Source organism: Meriones unguiculatus, chromosome 6 (assembly GCF_030254825.1).
Source record: "Meriones unguiculatus strain TT.TT164.6M chromosome 6, Bangor_MerUng_6.1, whole genome shotgun sequence".
Lineage (NCBI taxonomy): Eukaryota > Metazoa > Chordata > Mammalia > Rodentia > Muridae > Meriones > Meriones unguiculatus.
In genome coordinates this window covers 82,168,562-82,175,420 of record NC_083354.1, presented here as the reverse complement: position 1 = coordinate 82,175,420, position 6,859 = coordinate 82,168,562, and the positions used below count along the sequence as shown (strand labels likewise).

General features: G+C 44.2%; 1 pseudogene; it reads right to left on the bottom strand.

Annotated features, from left to right (window-relative positions):
* Positions 1–982: 982 nt before the first annotated feature.
* Positions 983–5,332, bottom strand: LOC110546130 (ferritin light chain 1-like; annotated as a pseudogene).
* Positions 5,333–6,859: the final 1,527 nt, after the last annotated feature.

Below are 6,859 nucleotides of genomic sequence, written 5' to 3'. Positions count from 1 at the left end.
TTGGAGCATCCTCTTTGCTGTGGGGGCAAAAAGAAAGAGGGCTGGGGAAGGACATGGCTAAAAGGTTTCACTATAGATACAGGAATTGCCCATTATATTCGCAAAGAGCAATGAACTCTGAGAGGAAAGCACGGTGTTAAACCAGCTTTGGTTGTCGGCAGGAATACGCAATGCTGGTGAAGAGCATCCAACCACGGCTGCCACCACCTTTTCCTCACCTGCTAGGGGTTTTCCAAAGGCTCCTGTGTTAAAGGCAGGCCACTAGCCTGAAGTGCTCCTGGGACCTGGGCGAACCTTGAAGAGGTAGGTCATTGCACACCTGCACTGGAAAGGGATATTGGGGCTCCAGTTTCTTTTCTGTCTCCTTTTTTTTCCCCACCATCACACAGGTCCCATCTACAATGCTTTGCCTCCACTCAGTCCAAAGCAATGGGGACAACTGATCGTACAGGCTGAAATTATGAAACCCTGAGTCAAAAGAAATCTTTCCCCCTAAGTTATTCAGGTTTTGGTATTTTGTCACCTTGACACAAAGCTGTTATTGCTGTATTACAGCACTCTATTTCCTATTTTCAAGAACCCAGCCCCTACCATCCAGCTGGGAACGCCAGGGCTTCAGACCTAATGGAGTAAAGGGACAGCTCTGGTGACTGGGTGGGAAAGGAGATGAAAGGCTCAAAAACAGAGGGAGAAGAAGGAGAAAGTAAGGTCATCTTGGACCAGAAAGGGGAAGACCGAATCCAGGGTGTATATCTGTTTCTGACATCCTTTATAATCTCTGTAATGTGGTGTTTCTCCCATGAGCTGAAAACATTAGGAACACAAAATAATTTTTATAAGAAAAACATTATACTCAATGGCCTTTCCATATTCTAAATACACCCAGAGAGAGCCTTGGTTGTGTCAGTTTTTTAATGGTTTGCAAACATTTCCTAATTCTCTGCTCTACCTTCTTTCCTTAACGAAGAGTGAATAGGGGCCTCAGTTTAAGAGTTCTGGTAGCCAGGTAATGGTGGTGCATGCTTTCGGTCCCAGCACTCAGGAGGCAGAGGCAGGTGGAACTCTTTGAGTTTGAGGCCAACCTGGTCTACAGAGTGAGCTCCAGGACAGCAAAGGCTACACAGAGAAACCCTGTCTCAAAAAAAAGTTCTGGTAGCTTTTTGTGGTTAGCTGGAATCTTATCCTATTCTCCTCTCCCCTCCTCTTTCCTTCCTTTTCTTCCCCTCTCCTTTCCTCTCTCTTGTGTGTGTGTTTGTGTGTGTAAGTGGCACATGTACACATGTGGGCACAGGAGACTGATGATGTCATGTATCTTCTCTTAATCACTTTTCCACTTTATTTTTTTTAATTAAAAAAAATACACCTTGGGCTGAAGTGATGGCACAGCTACTTAGAGCATTTGTTCTTGCAGAGGACTCAGGTTCAATTCCCAGCACCAACTCGGTGACTCACAGCCACCTATAACTTCAGTTCCAGGGGACCTGACACTGTTTTCCAACCTTCGGAGGTACCAAGGACATGTGTGATGCATAGACCTGCATGCAAACGAAACACTAATATGCTTCAAATGAAATAAGTCTATTTTTTTTAAAATTACATCTTATTTATCATGAGTGTGCATATGTGCACACACGTGTGTATAATTTCCCCTGCCAAAATCTAGATGTTGAGGGTCAGTGGACAGCTTGTGGGAATCAGGTCTCTCCATCTGAGGACAGGAAATCAACTTAGGCCATCATCCTCGGCAGCAAGTGCCGTTACCTACCTGAGCCAGCTTGCCAGGGATGGAAATGAACAAGGAGCTCACCAATATGATGAGGCCAGGTGGCTGGCCAGTAATCAGTAATCATTCTGTCTTTACCACTCTAGCCGTAGGATCAGAGGCACTTACTGATATGCCCAGCTTTTTATATGGATTGGGGGATCTGAACTCCACGTTCTCATTCTTCTAATGCAAGTGCTTTATTGACTGTACCATCTCTCCAAATCATTTGGTGTTAATTTGTACTGGCTAAAAGTGATCTTGCTTTAAATCTATAGTAGATATATATTTTTTTTAAATGAAACTTGAAAACAGAATAGATTGCATTGAAATTCAAGTGGATTTGAGATTGTCTCAAACAAAGTTCAACAGTGACCCAAGTGTCAAGAAAGTGACAGGATGCTGTGGTACAAATAACCCCATGTCTGGGAGTCAGGAACGTGTGGAATTTGTGTTAGTGCTGTAATGACTTTATTTTCACTTTTATTCATTAAAGACACATGGGTGTGAGATGGAAGTCAGCATGAAATACTAAGTTTTCTTTCTTAATATGCTAAAACTTTTAGTTAAAACAAAAAATAATGATTATGTTTTGTTTTTTCTTTTTTCTTTTTTTTTTTTTAGATCTGAGCCAACTTAACACACATAGGAGCTCAGAAACATTGAAAGACTGTTTGAAGACCCCCATCATTTTAAAGGGGCTCTTGGGTGCCAACCATTTCCAGGAGCCTTACAGTTTTAAAATTCTCTGCCAAATGTTCAGTCTGCGAAGAAAAGCAATGATCTGATAGCAAAGAGCAATCATAGATCATCTCATTAAAATCTCATTTTCTTTATCTCTACCTTACCTACTAAGTAGGTAGCCTTAGATGAATCAGCTGAAAATGGAGGTCAGACACCAAACATAACCATTTTCCATGTGACCTAAGTTCCCATCTCCTAAGAAAGAATTCCTCGTCAAAAGTTTTATCTCACTTTTTACCTTTGAAGGTCAAATAAATTGAGGTCTTAAGCTAGGTGAGATGAGAGAGAGCACAGTGGCTGGCTTACATGGCTACCTGTGGCTTTGAAGGAAGGCACTGCCTCTCTCACCCAGGAGCTGCTCCTCCTTGCCTTGCTCAGGGTTGCCTCTCTATCAAATCCACTCCCCCACCCCCACCCCCTCGAGAGTACCACTTCTTTGCATTCCTGAGGAAGTAGCAGAGGTTAGGGCTGGAGCTTGAGAGACTGACAGTCTGGGTTCAACTTGGAACTCCCTTAGGGATGCTCTCGGTTTGATTTAAGTCTTACATTTATCTAGCACTATGACTCAGTGAGGTGGGTTCAGTGTCAGGGCAGCTGTTGTTAAGCTCAACCCTTTTGGGGAACTAGGAAAGCGCACGCCTTATTCTCCAAACCAAATGACATTGCGTGTGTTCTGTACCCAGGAAGCATAAACTCTGCCCCCAGAGCCCGTGCAGTGGCCTCACCTGGGGCAGACAGGGAAGGAGATTTAAGCACCACGTTGAGGAAGGTGGTTACAGGGACAGCTTAACATCTACCGGCGTTGAGCTACACACACACCTCATGCAACTAGTCACTCTGCCCTAACAACCCTTAGGAACTCCCTAGGAACTCTCCAGTACCTTACTTTTGTGAAAAACGATATCCTGAAACGAGAAGCCATGCTCCCACATAGTCTGGACTGGTTTGGGGTACTTGTGCAATAAGGTAAACAATCTTATGAATGAATTTTAGGGGGGAAAACTTAATTACCCATCTTATGCTTATGAGTGATTGAGCATGCATGTGATTAAAATCAGAGATATCATAAGCAAAGATATGCTTAGTTAAAAAAATACATAAGTCAAACCTATCAATCAAAAAAGAAAAGTACCTATACTGTATGTACCCTTAGTAAGTAACCACTGTTCCTCCTGGACCAACAAAGGACGGCCCAGTAGTAGCTAGAGGCTCTTGGACAAGTCTCGATCAGGGCTTCCTGTGGCTTCCTTGCGGTAGTATATCTACATCACGCTTTCACTTTGCTTTCCAAAAACACCCACACAACTTTGCTGTTTCTGTGTGCTTCTTAAGATGGCAAGAACCTGACAACACTATTCTGGATAGAAGCCACTGGTAACAATCTCTCCCTGGACAGATACATTTATAAAGGGCTCCACTGCCATCTCAGATTACAGCCCTGACAGCGCTATTTCACAGCCAGGGCAGGCTCGATGGTTGTGTTTTGAAGAATATCACACTGGTTATTTTGTAGAAGGGGACTAGAAGATGATGAGACTGGGTATAGACAGTTATTACAAGACACTAGTATCTGTACAGGTGAGGGATGATGGGAATTCAGGGAAACAAGGTAGCAGTGGGGATGAAGAGGAATGGCAGACTCCAGGTCTGGGAGCTGATATGAAGACTCAAGTGGTAATGGTGATTAATAGTACTATCCTTTCTGTGTGGTTCTTCTGAAACCAGAGACAGCTTAAGAGCCCTCAGTAGCTCTTCCATTGATACTAGCATAAATATTATTGAGCAGTCAGTGTTTTCTGTTTGTTTGTTTGTTGCTGTTTCAAAAAGGTTTGTTTTTACTTGGTCCAAGACTTGGGAGGTTCTCCAGTATGGTTACAAAGCTGCCCAGTGGCCTGGGAGGTTCATTCAGGTGGAGGTCCTGAGGCTGGCTGGTGAAGAGCAGAGGAAGGAGCCCCTTAGAAGGTGAGGAGGCCTTCCAGTCATGCTTGAGAGTGAAACCCTCAAAGGGATACTCACCCAGGGCTGGCTGGGGCTCGCCAGTCTGTGTTGGCTGTGGCCCAGCCAGCCTATGGATGTTGGTCAGATGGTTTCTCATCTTAATGAACTTCACCTTCTCATCCAGGAAATGGTTTCCCAAGAAATTACAGAGATGTGGGTCTGTGAGGGCAGAACCCACAGCCTTCTGGGTTACCCCACTCATCTTGAGATGGCTTCTGTACATCCTGGCAGAGGGTGTGGGCCGTGCCATCCGTTCTGTAACTGGAGGAGACAGCTGGTGTTTTGGGGCTTCTCCTCAGTCAATTCGCAGAAGTGGTCTACACTCCCCAGATCCATGTCATCCCAACCAAAACAGTAGCCCAGAGAGAGGCAGGTGTAGGAGGCCTGCAGGTTGGACCAGGCGGTTCGCGGCAGCATCCACTTCAGTTGGAATAATTCTAACAAACCTGAGAGGTCGTGGCTGAACAACAGGATGGAGCTAACCCCAAAGACACAGGTGCTCGTGAGAAGATGGTTCTGAAGGCTGCGATTGCAGAGACTGTAAGGAAGCGAGCAGAGAGGGAGTCCCTGGGTCTGTTCGGTCCAAATACTGAAGAAGCAAGACACAGATCTACAGGACCTCCAAGGCTCTGCTCTGAGCAGTCAGTGGTTTAATTTCCTCTGTTAAGGGACGACATGGTAGGCATGAGCAGTGGCAGATGCGTTTGCTGTAGAATAAGATGAAGTCAGTGGTGTCTACATACACTAAACTGTTCCGTAACTCCTAACGTCTACATATACTCAGTTGGTCTGGATAGGGGTCTTAGCATCATTGTACTAAATACCCATAGTTGAAAGGCACTGATTTCAAATAAGTTCTTTTAAATCAGGGAAATCAATATGAATACATAGTTTTTTCTTGACAGTATGCTCTCCCTAAGCCTCAGCTTTCCTATTTGCAGAAGGAGAATTGAAATCCCACCTCTTTGAGGTTCTGTGAAGATTTTGTTTCTTGTTAAGTCTGGTTCATCTCTTGGTATGGTAGATGGCCCCTAACATGGCTTCGGTAAATGTGATTGCCAAGACTCAGGGATTTGGAAGCATAAGAACTTAACTGGATCACAGGCCAACCCAGAACTGAGGTCTTTACAGATGTCACCTTACTTAGTCCTGCCTAAATCATGCTTGTTCTTTTCCACCTAGTGAAACTCAGGCCCAAGGAAGAAACCATGTACCCAAAGTCAGAACACACAGGGGCAGAAGCAGGGAACTGTGATCACAGTCTTTTTTCTCCATACCATATCAGATTCAGGCCATGGGTTAGTCTAGAGAAAGACTCGTTACCAGGTTGATGGCACCAGAGGAGAGAGCCCTTGCCTGTCCTGTTTCAGACTTCTGGACTGACCTGTACAGTGGAAAGCAGAGGACAGTTAGCAGCCAGACATGGTAGATGTCAGACAGAAGGTCAGTGTTGCTCGTGGACACAGACAGGAAGTGGATATGGCTTAGGGTCTGAACAAGCTTACATATTAACTGGTACTGTGGCGGGCAGACAGCAAGCATTTAGTAAAACATCACGCTAAACATATCCTATTGTTGTCTTTGATTGGAGAGGCCTCCGGGTCCTAAGGTAAGAGTGAGAAGCTGCCCTCTTCTGTAGGGTGCCTGTGTTGACCCACCCTTCCCTTTTCTGGGATCCACCATCCACACATTGATAGAGTTATCACTGTTCATACAATGTCACCTGTGGTCTTTGGGGGAATACAGAAGGACTAGCTTGCTATTAGAGAAAACTAGTCCCTCTGGTTTGAGAGATTTTGATTTTTCTGTTTTTTTATGTGCATTTGCTTTTATCAAAGTAAGGAATTTGCTATGGCCAGCTAACCACTGCATTCAGATACTTTGTTGGGGCCCAAGGATATCCCAAACCACTGCCAACAAATGCCAATTTCTCATAAAAAAAATTAGAAATCAGTTCTAGCAGCTTCCCTGCTAAGTGAAAAAAAATTACATAATTCTCTCTGCACCACTGCATGAAGCAGAGCTGCTTTTTTTTTTTCCCCTTTCCCTGAATGTACAGTAAATCCCAAGTGGTTTAAGTCACGGCACCTCTCCTTGAACACAATATGAAATTGCTAGCAAATTTAAATAAAAAATAAATGATGTGTTGTGCTAGGAGATTCTCCTGCCAACAACTCTCACACAATTAACACACTAGCAGAATGTGTTGCTAATTCTATGCCACTGGAGTGTTTTCTGCTTCAGAATATAGACACAAAATCGGGTCAGAGTTCCAATAATAACAAGAGTTTGTTAAAATATACAGCCCTGCGTTGTAGATATATTGTAGGCATGGGGGGGGGGAGTACAGTGATG